The sequence below is a fragment of the Cyprinus carpio genome, chromosome B20 (genome assembly GCF_018340385.1).
Source record: "Cyprinus carpio isolate SPL01 chromosome B20, ASM1834038v1, whole genome shotgun sequence".
NCBI classification, from domain to species: Eukaryota; Metazoa; Chordata; class Actinopteri; order Cypriniformes; family Cyprinidae; genus Cyprinus; species Cyprinus carpio.
In genome coordinates, this window is record NC_056616.1 from 7781666 (window position 1) to 7797395 (window position 15730).

Here is a 15730-nt window from a genome sequence, read left to right on the forward strand (position 1 = left end):
GACAGCGCATTTGCATACCAACATGATTGACAGCTGTTATTCTCAATTACCATTTTAGATCAACAAACTGTACTATATAAGATTACTATTCAAATTAAAAGGATAAATCCAGGCTATCCCATGCCATTTTCAAAGCACAGTGTCATACAGTAGGTTAACAGTATAATATACTATATAAAAGTAACAATTCATCTCTTTGAAAGTGTTGTTTTGTCTGTTGCAGCACTGCCATCAGTCTGAGTGAACTGCATGACCCACAGGATAGCACATCCATTTACTTGCTCGACTCACCACAATGTGAATTAGTTTTTGGTTTGCATTTGTCTGATACATCATACTTTTGTTCCTCACATGTTTGCTTTTGTAGCTTAATGGAAGAAAAATTCCACATTTGTGTCACATGGTGTTTTGGAAAAATAATAAAAAATGAAAATCATCTTTTCCCTCCGTTTTCATCTGCATTCTGGTATTTGTACAATTTGTACTGTGCATTTAAGTTGCTTTAGTGTGTCTCACAATGGCACAGCACTTCCTGAAAGAAGTGTGACCACTGATCCTGGAAACATAATGAAGGACCCTGGAAACACTGGCAGCTTTTCTAATGGCCTTGGCATGAAGTTGATGCCTCTGTCAATGATTGATTCATTATTCTTTTAGACATTTCCCAAAAAGGAAAATTCTAGTAAATCCCTCTCTGTCACAGACCATCAGTCAAATTTATTGTCTTCCCAAAGGCATTTTGCTGTTTGCTTTGGACAGTGAAATATGAAAGCAACACATCAAATTCTGGCGTCTGAGATGAATGTTGTTTGTTCAAAACACTGCTGGAGGCTCATTTCTACCACTATTCAAAGAAGCAACTGAGGGTGGGAGATTTAAACAAACACTTATATCATGACATTCATAAAATTTTGGTTGATAAATGTTTATATATACAGGTGCATCTCAATAAATTAGAATGTCGTGGAAAAGTTAATTTATTTCAGTAATTCAACTCAAATTGTGAATCTTGTGTATTAAATAAATTCAATGCACACAGACCGAAGTAGTTTAAGTCTTTGGTTCTTTTAATTGTGATGATTTTGGCTCACATTTATCAAACAACAAATATATATGGCCTATTTATTATATATATTCTATATATATATAATTAACTCAGATATATATATACTATCTCAAAAATTATAATGCCTATTTCTTTGCATTTCTTGATTTAATTAACTCAGAGTGATTACTTCTCAAAAATTATTAAGTATGTCTAACAAGCCTTTTTGCTACACTTTTTTTTTTTTTTTTTTTTTTTAATGGACAACAATGAAAGCAACCATAACTTGCATTTGAGCTTCTGATTAAGTAACTGCTTCATTAAGTGGAGGATTTGTCAGACTGAAACTAATTACATGACAAATGAGTCAATTGTTCCTTATCTGGGATATCTGTTCAACGTCACTTCACTTGACAAAATGCATTTATTCATTCATACTTGACGCCGGAGGGGGCTTTCTCGTGCAGAAAGTCCAAGACAGACTCATAGAAGTAACTTATGACGTGCCAGGAAATCCATAATATGGACAAAAGCATCCAGATAAACCCAGGCCTGGTCCTCTCTTGTCCTTCACTGTCGTCGCTCCTTTCGAGGAGCTGGCACTGGAGTGAGTTTAGGAGCTGGAGCTGACACTGGAGCGAGCTCTGGGGCTGGAGCCGACACTGGAGCGAGCTCTGGGGCTGGATTACCATTTGGTGAGCTTGCCATATTAATGTTCGGTTGGCTTGCTATATTAATGTTCAATGGGTTTGCCATATTAATGTTCAATGGGCTTGCCATATTAATGTTCAATGGGCTTGGGTGAGCCGCGAACGGTGGCAGGCTTGACCTCGGTTTGGCTGGCTGATTGGGCTCGGGAACTGCTGGCTGACTGGGCTCGGAAACTGCCGGCTAAGGGGTTACGGATTGGGACTGGAGGATCTCCAGACACCGGATGACTGCCTCATTCCATTCAAGGTTGGTTGTGTCTGGGAGCTCCACGGGACGATGGTAGGTTATCCCGATCCGGAACAGCGTCACAAGCATTTCCCCCTTGAGGGAGCTGGCGAGGGCAAGCGGTATGAATGCCCTCGTGAATGTGATGGGGTCTGGGCTCACCTGAGCCAAGGAAATGAACATTGCCTGTTCCTCAATTTAGGCGTGGCGGAACGAGCGGGAAGCACAAAACCAAACACTTGTTAAAAGGCAAAAAATAAACGTGGGGTAAGGGGCTGCTGCTTACTTTGTTTAAGGTCTGCTGTTCTGTCACGATTCACTCAGGCAGGAAGGGACGAGGAGACAGCTGAGGTGGCTCGGGCATCTGTTCCGGATAACTCCTGGATGCCTTCCTGGGGAGGTGTTTCAGGCACGTCCCACCGGGAGGAGGCCCCGGGGAAGACTAAGGACACGCTGGAGGGACTATGTCACCCGACTGGCCTAGGAATGCCTTGGTATCCCCCCGGAAGAGCTGGAGGAAATGTCTAAGGAGAGGGAAGTCTTGGCATCTCTGCTTAGACTGCTGACCCCGCAACCCGGCCCCGGATAAGCCGAAGAAGATGGATGAATGGATGGATGGTGTTACAGGCTGTTCGTGAATGGATAAGATCCCTAAAGTTGCAAAAACTAAAGTCTCAAACCCAAAGAGATATTCTTTTTTTAAAGTTAAGACTCGTCCATGCCCTCCTAAAACGGCTCGATCAAATACGCCCCCAAATGTCTACGTCACTGTGTGGGAAGATTTGCATAACACCACCTAAATATTCACGCAAAGAAAGAAGGCGTAACTTTGTTGTTGCTGCCACCGCCGCCGACATGTTGTAAAGAGGCTGTGTGTTCTGTTGCAAAAGCGAAAATACTTGTGAAACTTGAAAATCAGTGGTTAAGTTGTATTTACAAAACTGTTTCAGAACAATTCCACCCAAATATTCAGCTGTGTGCAGTGCATTTTATGGAGGAATGTTTCCTGATCCTGGGATAGTAGACTACAATGCCTGCTGTTCTGACTCACAGACTGTAAGTAGGTTTTCAAATGTAAAAAGGATTTTCCACTGACGATAGAAATGTGAATTTTGAGCAGTGTAGAGTAGCGCTTGTTGTTTGTCATTTCTCCAATCACAAATGCAGACATGGTTTTGTTTATGCGGCGCGATGCTACGCAATGTGTAAAAAGACAGTATAAGTCATTATAATCCGTAATTATGTCCCCACTGGATACAACAAATGCCTCATTTGTAATGTTTTTTATTGGTTTTGTCTCGTCGCACCGGTATTCTGATGACTTGTGCTACCCTACCAGATTTTGCTACCTCCCATTAAAACAGATGGTAGCATAATTCGGAAGCAAAATCCTTTATTAACATGTACACCTACTCCAGCGGTTCTCAATTCCAGTCCTTGCTCCCCCCATCTCTGCATATTTTGCATGTCTCCCTTCGTTAACACACCTGATTCAGATAATCAGCTCATTAGAAGTGAGCTACGTGCATGAACTGTGTTCCCATTGACATGGTCCCTACACAGTGTTCATTGTTTCCTACTCCCTGAGCAGGGGAAATCTGTTGAAGTTTACTTCATTTCGGAACATTCATTCACAGATTTGCTCTGCGCAACATCTTCACACATGGACAAGTGTGACATCATATACCTCTGTAAATAAAAACGTAAAAAAATTAAATTCACGTCTCACACACTTCATTGCACTTTGAATGGAACATATACGTTCGCTTCGAACTGGAATCATTTGAGAATATCCTGTGATGTCCACTTAGCAGGGCACTTACGTTCAAATAAAACAAGCATCTGAAGCGATAAGAGAAACATACAAAATGTGCAGAGCAGGGGGCGCGAGAACTGGAATTGAGAACCGCTGACCTACCCCAACTAAACCTACCCTTACAGTAGGATAAATACAGTGTTGGTAGCATAATCTAGCATTATTTGTTAGAACACTGGGACACGGCATAACAGTATGTTAAGGGGAGTAACATTTTCGTCACACCCTTGAGGTACTATCCACTGGATAGCTGGCCAATCAGAGCACACCTTGCTTTTAAGACCGTTGAGCTTTGTAAAAATCAATGCGTTTCAGAAAGGCGGGGCATAGAGGAGAAACAGTAATGTACAGTATGTGGAAAATAATGTTTTTTTTTTTGTTTGTTTTTTGTTTTTACCTTAAACCAGATAAACACATTTCATTACACCAAATGCACAAAATAATGTTCTTTTTAGCAACATCATATGACCCCTTTAAAATGTACAAATATATACAATATATAGTATCACAATATTGCTGGCTTTACTGCAGTTTAATCAAATTAATGCAGCCTTGGCGAGTATAAGAGACTGGGTAAAAAAAAAATAAATAAATAAAAATTATGTATTTTATCCTAAACAAACATATTTTAGGTGACATTTTGCATAATTATCACTATCAACCAATGTTTCTTTAAATACCCTATAAGGCTTTAATAACATGAGTAATACATAATGAAAAATCACATATATTAAAATTTAATTCATCAAATTTATATAACAATTCTGCATCAAATTTGCAATATGTTCATGAAGCAAATTGTCAAGATTGCAGAATTAGTTTATTGCTTTCCTGTCTTAAATATTCATACTTCAGTACTACTTTCAAGCCTGGGATTTGTGTGAAACTTTCAAATCATTTATTTACAGCTTTGATCTTTCTCAAAGGGTTAATCCTACACAGCATGCAACCTTTCTTTAGTTTATTTGTGAGTGGAGAAAATCTGATAGAAGTTACAGAGCTTAATGTATTTCACATTTTCACAATCTGAATGGTACATTTGCTTTTTTGAGCAACTGTGCCTGTATTCTATAATTAAGCCTGTATTACCACTGCTACACTCCTGTATTAACTGTCAGATCTCATCACTTTGCAGAGAAAAGGTCAAAGACTTTACAGCAAAGAGCACTGAAGTCTCAGTCTGGTTTAGCAGACTTGTTCTATCAGAGTTAGGGCTCCCTGTGGTGCAGCTTAGCCTGGTGAAAATGTGTTTACAAGTCCCAGTAAAGTCACCTCTTACTGGCTGGAAGCACACCTGCCCCTTTAGAGATGGCCTTTACACATGTAGAGCTGTCAAGCATCAAGAGCAGTCAGAAAGAGAGTGGAGTGGAACAAGGTGGGCAGATGTCATTTCTACTGACGGCTCCGGAGGGAAAACGTGCACACGGTCACACATGAGCACACACACACACACACACACACACACACATACACATACACACACATCTGGAGCGAAGCTAAAATACCCGGAGAAAGCTATCTGCTGGAATTCACATTTATCTCAATAGCAGCTGGATCTGACTTCCTCAAGTACGCCATTGAAAGCTGCCATCTTTGTTTATGATGTGTGTAGTCTGTTTCACAACAAATCACTTTTATGAACTGATTCTTTTGAATCATTCAAAAGATTCACAATCTTACTCTACTGTTTAATGGGAGATTTACTATCAGCTTGCGACAGAGCAAACCATTATTTGCCGTTTAAAAAAAAATAAATGTGATAAAGACACAGTGGGAAATTAGCACTGAAAAGGCGTAAACACAGTTATTTTTGAGACTGACCTTACTGAATATGCATTTGTAGGAGTTTCCCTTTTGATCGATAAATTTATGGAAGGAGAGTATTTAAATGAATCACACAACGCATTTACTAAGATTTCCGCAAACCAGTTCAATGGTATTTGCACTATTATTTAACGCCCCAAAAAACATGTCTTAAAGCAGGTGGTAATTTGCGCTGCTCTTGGTATGTAGATTGTGCTGGTCATTATGGAAATTATCTGGCTGTGTCTGTGTTCTTTATTGTGAGCATTGTCAATAAATCGCCCACAGAATTTTCCCCTCCCATCTGCGCTTTTATGGAATTGTGCTTTAATGTTAATTTGCAAGTTTATCATTTATAGGAGTTCATCGTTTTAAAACAATTGTACAAATAAAATAAGTTTTACACAGTTTTAAGTGTACTTAATTTGGCATCTAGGGAGAAGTTATTGAAGAAGATTATTATACGTGAAATTCAAAGCAAATTAACAGATTTTCTTTTTCTTTTTTTAAGATTGGAATACGTATTTGTTAGATTTATATTTCTGACAATTTATTTCAGAAGTGCAGTACTGTACTATCGTACAAATGTTTGGGTCAAGAAAAAAATAATAACATTGATTGATTGATTGATTGAATTTGTTTATTCATTCATTCATGTATTATTTATTCATTCATTCGTAGAAATGTTTTTTTTTTTTTTATTCAGTAAGGATAAATTGAATTGAAATAAAGTGATATCAAATACATTTATTACAATTTATACAATTTAAATTGAAATAAAGTGATATCAAATACATTTATTATATAATATTTGAAAATAATCCATAATAATGATAAAAATTAAATGCTGTATTTACAATTTATAAATTTTTATTTATTATAGTTTATTGTAATATAATAATTGTTGAATTTTTTTAAATAAATTTTTTATTTATAAAAGTTTCTCTTCATCTGAGAATAATGTAATAAAACTAATAAAATAAATAAATAAATAAATAAATTTATCAGGAACATTGATAATAATATCCCACAATAATCAGGAGATGCAGGCCAATACAGTAATAATACCATTTACCAACTGTAATATAATAAAGCTTTTAATAATAATAGCAAATCCAAATCTGTAGCTAGCTGCATTGACCCTGCCCTTAAGAAGCAAATCAGCAATTTAGAATGATTTCAGAAGGATCATGTGGCACTCAAGACTGGAGTGATGCTGAAAATTCAGCTTTCATCACAGGAATAAAGTGGATATTAAAATTATATAAATATTCCCAGATTAGTAAATTATATGCATAATCTAATCAAATTGCTTGTGGTTGTGAATTTATTATTATTATTTTTTTTAAGAAACACTGAAAACAAAAGACGCAGCTATATAAATATTCCCAGATTAGTAAATTATATGCATAATCTAATCAAATTGCTTGTGGTTGTGAATTTATTATTATTATTTTTTTTAAGAAACACTGTTTTAAAATGATTGATTTTTGTGTCACTCTAGCAGTGACTAATTATGAAGGCGGCACATGCATGAGGGGCTGCTGAAACTGTGTTCTGACCTTGGAGGTTGTGTGGCTGACAGTGTGGGGAACAGACAGTAATTACATGAGCCTCGAATCAACGCTGTTGCCTCAGAATAGACTTGGCATTCCACCGCAGACTACTGAGTGCTCAATCCTGTGAAGTCAGTCGTGGTTTAGATGGTCTCTGACAGGTGAAAGTGAGCGAACACAGAATAGGAATGTGGATTAAATGCTGTGAATTGTGAAGGATATGATACACAGTGGGGTTTAAAGGGCCAGAGAAGTGAAAATGTTTCTGTTTTTCATTGTTAATAATGTTTGTTGCTTGTTGATGAGTGATCTAAAAAAAAGTACAAAATCTGAAATATTCTAACATTTTTTCCACCATGGCATTTCTCTATATGCTTTTTTTAATTCAATTTCAGATTTTTTATGTGGTCTCAGACTTTTTAATAATAACGTACAAAATTGTATAAGGTACATATAATATTTGTTTACACTGAACAAAATTATAAACACAACACATTTGTTTTTGCCCCCATTTTTCTTGAGCTGAGCTCAACGATCTAAGACTTTTTCTATGTACACAAAAGACCCATTTCTCTCAAATATTGTTCACAAATCTGTCTAAATCTGTGTTAGTGAGCACTTCTCCTTTGCCGAGATAATCCATCCACCTCACAGATGTGGCATATCAAGATGCTGATTAGACAGCATGAAGATGCACAGGTGTGCCTTAGGCTGGCCATAATAAAAGGCCACTCTAAAATGTGCAGTTTTATCACACAGCACAATGTCACAGATGTCTCAAGTTTTGAGGGAGCGTGCAATTGGCATGCTGACTGCAGGAATGTCCACCAGAGCTGTTGCCGGTGAATTGAATTCTCATTTCTCTACCATAAGCTGTTTTCAAAGGCATTTAAGAGAATTTGGCAGTACATCCAACCGGCCTCACAATCGCAGACAACGTGTAACCACACCAGCCCAGGACCTCCACATCCAGCATCTTCACCTCCAAGATCGTCCGAGCAGGATAGCTGCTGCAACAATCAGTTTGCATAACCAAAGAATTTCTGCACAAACTGTCAGAAACCGTCTCAGGGAAGCTCATCTGCATGCTCGTCATCCTCATCGGGTTCTCGACCTGACTGCAGTTCGTCATCATAACCAACTTAACATTTGATGGTGTCTGGCACTTTGGAGAGGTGTTCTCTTTATGGCTGAATCCCAGTGTTCACTGTACAGGGCAGATTGCAGACAGTGTGTATGGCGTCATGTGGGTGAGCGGTTTGCTGATGTCAGCGTTGTGGATCGAGTGGCCCATGGTGGTGTGTTATGGACAACGAACACAGGTGCATTTTATTGATGGCATTTTGAATGCACAGAGATACCGTGACGGGATCCTGAAGCCCATTGTTGTGCTATTCATCCACGACCATCACCTCATGTTGCAGCATGATAATGCACGGCCCCATGTTGTAAGGATCTGTACACAATTCCTGGAAGCTGAAAACATCCCAGTTCTTGCATGGCCAGCATAATCACTGGACATGTCACCCATTGAGCATGTTTGGGATGCTCTGGATATGACAGCGTGTTCCAGTTCCTGCCAATATCCAGCAACTTCGCATAGCCATTGAAGAAGAGTGGACCAACATTCCACAGGCCACAATCAACAACCTGATCAACTCTATGTGAAGGAGATGTGTTGCACTGCGTGAGACAAATGGTGGTCACACCAGATACTGACTGGTTTTCGGACCCCCCAGTACAGTAAAACTGCACATTTTAGAGTGGTCTTTTATTGTGGCCAGCCTAAGGCACACCTGTGGAATAATCATGCTCTCTAATCAGCATCTTGATATGAAACACCTGTGAAGTTGATGGATTATCTCGGCAAAGAAAAAGTGCTCACTAACACAGATTTAGACAGATTTGTGAACAATATTTGAGAGAAATAGGCCTTTTGTGTACATAGAAAAAGTCTTAGATCTTTAAGTTAAGCTCACGAAAAATGAGGGCAAAAACAAAAGTGTTACGTTTATAATTTTGTTCAGTGTATTTATGATAATGAATAGTTAGCATATGCATTAATGTTTCTGTAATACAATTGAATGAAACAAAAAATATGCATATTTAAAACATGCAAAACTATATGACACATGGGCTCAAAAATATTTATTTTTGAAGGAAATTCATGCTTTTATTTTTGTTTGGAACAGTTGGAAAAAGTAGATTTTTCACAAAATTCAAAATTGCAAAAAATCTTGACCCATAGAAATTTAAATTTTGGTATGCATTCAACTCGGCATGAATCAGAGAAAGAATTTTGCTTTTTGACCTAACGGTCCAAAAGTTATTAGCAGAGACATGAGTGTAAATTTAGCCTATTGTTGGCGCTTCAGAGTTTGAGATGGGCCCTGCTTCCCAATGTGCATAATATCCTCCCTATATGCCCTAAATAGTATTGAAAATTACTAATATCACATATAATTTAGTATGTAGTATTGAAAATTTGTTATGTTTAATTTTGTTATTGTTGTGTAGCTTTGTGACAGTTTTGTTAAATTATTAAATACATCAGCATATTTAAAAAAAAAAATGCTTTTCTTTGAAAAATTCTATTTATGAAAGAAAAAAGGAAACTTTTTTTCAATATGATTATTATTATTTTTTTTTTTCTATTTTTCCTAGCTATACATTTAGTTAAAATTGAGTTATGACCAAAATCAGACTTTGGCTTGTAAAAACAGATTTGGCTCAGGATATGGAAAGATTATGATAAAATGGTGTGATCAAATCATATCAATTCAATAAATAATATATATAAAATTATATATAAATAAATAAGAAGTATTAGACATTTAGAAGACCCCTTTTTTTGGGGGGGGGGGGGGGGGGGTATAGGGTTAGGGTTAGGGTTAGGGTTAGGGTATACAGCTTCACTGGGGGGGTATACAGCTTCACTGATTGCAGGCCCAGTCCCTCTGGAACAGTTTGGGCTGAAGTACCTTTCTCATGGTCAAAAAGGTGAAAATAAATCTCTGTAACTTATTCAGAACTTTCTCCACTGAGTTAGCACTTCTGATAGCAGTTTAAGATATTTGTGCTTTCTGTTTCTCTCTTTTCGTCTTTTCCTGGTGTCTTTCATGCATGCATAATTTGTTCTCGTTCAATATTTAAAAACCTAATGAAATGAAAAATAAAGTTTTGTGGTTTATAGTCCACGTCTGTTTGAGGCCATCAATATGCTATTATTCAACAGTTCCAATCCTTTAATCTGATTGGTTGAGAGTGTTGACCTCAAAATTTATGTTTGTCTTATGCAAATTCCCACTGCTGTATTAAAACACTTGTGTATGACAAACACTGGCAGGTCTTGATAAAATTGCAGTAATAAATCTGGCCTGTACTGCTCTAATAATGACAACAGTAAGTGACTTCTATTCATCTGAGTTCTGCTTCACATCTGTTCTTTCATCAAGGTGAGATACCAGCTGAGACGTGTAAAATTGCTGGAGTTTGGAAATACCGTCATCTTACAAGAGCATTTGCTGGCACCTTGCATTATGCATGCTGTATCTAGACTTTTTTATATATTAGAGAACGGGAATGTATCATGCATTCTCATAACTGTCTTATACAACAGCTGTAACCATATGCAAATTGTGTTGGGCATGATGGGGAATTGTTTTGCTTCTTCCTAGTGCAAATATCTACATGTTAAAGTAGTCAGCTGGTTATTACATTGCACGTTTCTTTGCTTTATTTCCCTAACACCAAAATCCTTCAAAATTTTCTGGTTATTACAATTATTTAAAATACAAAAATAAAAAATAAATTAATAATAATAATAATAATAATAATAATAATAATAATAAATAAAATTAACCTCACTGTACATTTTGCCAATAATAATAATAATAATAATAATAATAATAATAAAAATTAGAGAAAACAATTCTGGTCAAAAGTTTGTAACAGTTAAGATTTTATATATACATATATGCTCCTGTAGTTCAGTGGTAGAGCATTGCGTTACGAAGTGCAAGGTTGGGGGTTCGATTATATTAAACACATGATAGGTAAAAATGATAGCCTGAATACACTGTAAGTCGCTTTGGATAAAAGCGCGTCTGCTAAATGCATACATTTAAATATTTGTTTTGTTTTATGTTTATGTTTATGAAAAAGAAAACTTATACTTACCAAAGCTGCATTTATTGATTTTTTATTGATCTAAAACAGTATATTGTTACAGTAATATTGTTAAACAATAACAATAACATTGTTAAATATTATTATAATTTATTTTATTTACTTATTCCGAACTTTTAAACGATAATGTCTCACATTTTTCACAAAATTATAAAGCAGGTCAATTGTTTCCACCAATTATATTAGCAAGACGTGTCTTCAGCAGCAAATAAGCATATTTGAATGACTTCTGAAGGATCATGTGACACTGAAGACTGTAATGATGGAGTAATGATGTTGGAAATTTAGCTTTACATCACACAAAAAAATTTAAATAATTAATAAATTTAATAACCATTATATAGAATTATATTTAATTAACAAGAAATGTAAAATAATTTAAAATATATTCCAACAGGAAGAAAAAACAAACAAACAAAATAAAACTGTCATTTAATAATTTTTACAGTGAACATAAGAGACTTTCAAAAATAAATAAATAAATAAATAAATAAAATAAATAATTAATTAATTAATTAATAAACATTATTTATTTTAATTTTAATAATTATTTAAATAATTTTAATTACTTAATTGTTTGTTTGACTGGTAGTATACATAAAATTGCTTGCTTAAAAATTTGATTTCCTCTATTCATGTTTGTTTAAAAACCATATGACTTTCAACGTTGTGTAAAACACAAATGGAAAAGATTAGTTAAATGCCCAAGCTGCTCTTTTCCATACAGTCCCAGTGGTCTCCTTTCACTTTTATTTCATGAAGCATGGGGTTTGAACATTGTGTCGCTTGTTTTCTGTTCAACAGAGGTGGAAATGTGTGTGGTGGTTAAAATTGTCTGAGCATTAGGTATGTCTCCTATTCGTGTCACAGCAAGTAACTGCCAAGTTTCACATCTGTGCTTCGAATGAAAGCTATTCTAATCAAATATATAACCTTTTTTAGTGTGCCAAACTGTTTGAGTCAAATCTCATATCCTGCTTGCATGAGCACCAGCTCATTTACATATTGATTTATGGCCAACAAGCACCTATAAAAGACTGACTCAATCTCACAATACTTCACAGTACAGTGGTGTCCAGAAAGCCAAGGGAGGTTTAACTATACCTTTTGTCCTCCAAAGCAGTTCCTGATGCTCAGAATCATTAGCTGCCCCAGCGGGGCCTCTGTTAAACAAGCCAGTCTTTGTAGAGCAGGGGATCACTTTCTGAATTTCTGTTCATTTAACTGATCAAATGCCAGTTATATCCAAGAAGAACAAACCTTCATAATCTGGGGTTTTAGCTTTACTGATTCACTGTATATTAACAGTTTGAAAAGAGAACTGGCAGCTCAAGTAGAAATTAAAATATTTATCTTGAACTCTTGGCATGGAAACTAGCATGTATAAACCTTAATCAAGATATTTAGAAATCCCAAGAGTGCCATCTTTGGCTCAACCTCGCTGAGATGAGAGATGTTGACAAAGTATGATTTCTTGACACTCCCATCTCGCATGTTGGCCCATTAGGTGACACTGTCGAGGACTTTACCCAGCAGTCCTCAGCAGTGCAGAGACAGGCTGAGGCCATCCAGTAAATCTTGCCCTGGCATGATTCTCCAGCTGCCACCATGGGCTGTGCTTCAGCCAACTCATCGCTGAGGGCACCACCCTGCATCCTTGAAATCATCTCCGCCCCATGCTGAGACACCGTCAAAGCTGGCGTGTCAAGCCTCTTGGAGGACTGAAAAAGATGACGAAATTGTCCCTTTGGTCTTGTGTGTCAAGTGTCGAGATTGTCTCAAAGGTGTCACGTGAATGTTCCTTGGGTGCTTGGCTTGTTCTGCCCAACCCGTCCCGCTGGTTCTGGTTTTGCGGCGTTATCGAGTTTTCGGTGGCAGCTCGAGAAGCATTTGTCCTGTGCAACAAGATTGCTCTTCTACTGGCGAAGGATGCAATCTAGCCTGTCCCTCTAGCTGAGATTAAGTCAAGGTTTTACAACCCTTACTTCATCGTGCCCAAGAAAGGCGGTGGCCTTCGGCCAATCCTGGATCTGTGCATCCTAAATCGGGCCTTCACAAGCTCCCATTCAAGATGTTTACGCAGAAGCACATCATCAGATGCATCCAGCCCCAGGATTGGTTTGCAGCAGTCGACCTGAAGGATGCTTACTTTCATGTCTCGATTCTTTCTCGACACAGGCTGTTCCTATGGTGGGTGTTCGAGGGTTGGGCATGGCAGTACAGGATCCTCCCCTTCGAGCTGCCCCTGTTCCCCCATGTCTCTACGAAGGTTGTGGAGGGTGCCCTTGCCCCGTCATGGAAAGGGGCCATCAGGATCCTCAACTACCTCGTCATGGCCCAGTCACAAGAGCAGTTGTGCGATCACAGGGACCTGGTTCTCCGGCATCTCAGCCAGTTGGGGCTTTGGGTCAACTGGGAAAAGAGCAAACTTTTCCCCGTGCAGAAAATCTATTTTCTCTGAATGGAGTTAGACTCAGTGAGTATGACTGTGCATCTTACCCCGTGCAGAAAATCTATTTTCTCTGAATGGAGTTAGACTCAGTTCGTAAAAAAAAAAGCGCTATACAAATAAACTTGAATTGAATTGAACTTTTCCCCGTGCAGAAAATCTATTTTCTCTGAATGGAGTTAGACTCAGTGAGTATGACTGTGGTATCTCTGAAACATTTTCAGAGGATCCTGGGGCAAATGGCATCCACAGCCACAGTCACGCCGATCGGATTGCTTCATATGAGACCACTTCAGCAATGGTTACACCCCCGAGTCCCGAGATGGGCATGGTGTCCAAGGCACACTTCACGTGACCATCATGCCGGTGTGTCACCACCTATTCAGCCACTGGACAGACCTTGCCTTTCTATGGGCCGGGGTGCCCTTAAAACTAGTGTCCCGACATGTCGTTGTCATGACTGATGCCTCCAGTATGGGCTGGGGTGCTACATGCAATGGGCAGGCAGCCTCGGGGCTCTGGACAGGGCCTTGACTGCTTTGGCACATCAACCACCTAGAGCTGTTGGCAGTGTATCTGGCCTTGTGGCGGTTCTGGCCACTGCTGCAAGACAAGCATGTGTTGGTCTGCACGGACAACAATGAGGCTGTCTCATACATCAACTGGCAGGGAGGTCTACAATCACATCGCATGTCACAGCTTACCCATCCTCTCCTCCACTTTGTGCCGTCTACATTCCAGGGTAGCTCAATCGAGCAGCCGATGTGCTCTCACGACAGCTCACGTTCCCTGGAGAATGGTGATTCCATCCTGAGACAATCTGGTTGATCTGGAGGCGATTCGGGGAAGCCCAGGTAGACCTGTTTGCTTACCACGAGTCCTCCCAATGCCAGCTGTGTTACTCCCTGACCGAGGCCCCTCTTGGCACGGACGCACTGGCACACAGCTGGCCTCGGGCTCTATGCAAATATGCATTTCCCCCAGACACTGTGCAAGGTCAGGGAGGATGAGGAACAGGTCTTGCAGGTTGAACCTTACTGGCCCACCCGGACGCTCTTTGCAACAGCCCCTCCTTGGCGCTTCCCTCTGAGGAAGGACCTTCATTCTCAGGGGCACGGCACCATATGGCACCTGCGTCCAGATCTCTGGGACCTTTACACATGGCTTCTGAACTAGACACGCCAGACTTAAGTGATCTGCCCCCGGCGGTGGTAGACATCATCACTGAGGCTAGAGGTCCCTCTATGAGGCAAGCCTATGCCCTGAAATGGAGTCTGTACATGAACTGGTGTTCTTCTTGCCAAGAAGACCCCCAAAGATGTACGACTGGAGTAGTGCATTCTTTCCTGCAAGAAAGGTTGGAGTGTAGGCTGTCACCCTCCACCTTGAAAGTGTATGTGGCTGCTATCGCAGCACATCATGATGCAGTGGATGGCCGGTGCCTGGGAAGGTACAATCTCAATGTCAGGTTCCTGAGGGGTGCCAGAAGGTTAAATCCTCCTAGGCCACCCTGGTGCCCTCCTGGGATCTCTCTACCGTCCTAGCTGGCCTTCAGAGGGAACCCCTTGAGCCACTGGATTCAGTTGAGCTTACATTCCAGTCTGCTAAAACAGCGCTCCTGACCGCTCTCACTTCCATTGAGAGGGTCGGGGACCTCCAAGCATCGATGAGCGAAGAGTGCACTTAGTGTAAATAGACACTCTGATTTTTATTTATTTATTTATTTATTTATTTATTTATTTATTTATTCCCAACAGTTAAACAGTTGCCCACAGAAAAAAAAACAGCACCCCCCACTTCCCATGCCTATGTTAACAGGATAAATTGACAGCTCTAAACTAAATATGTGATGTAGACGAACACACTTTTTAGCATTTTCAAGAGCCATGTGGTGATTCAGGTTCCTGGACTGCACTGGTGTACAGTTCCAGTAAAGT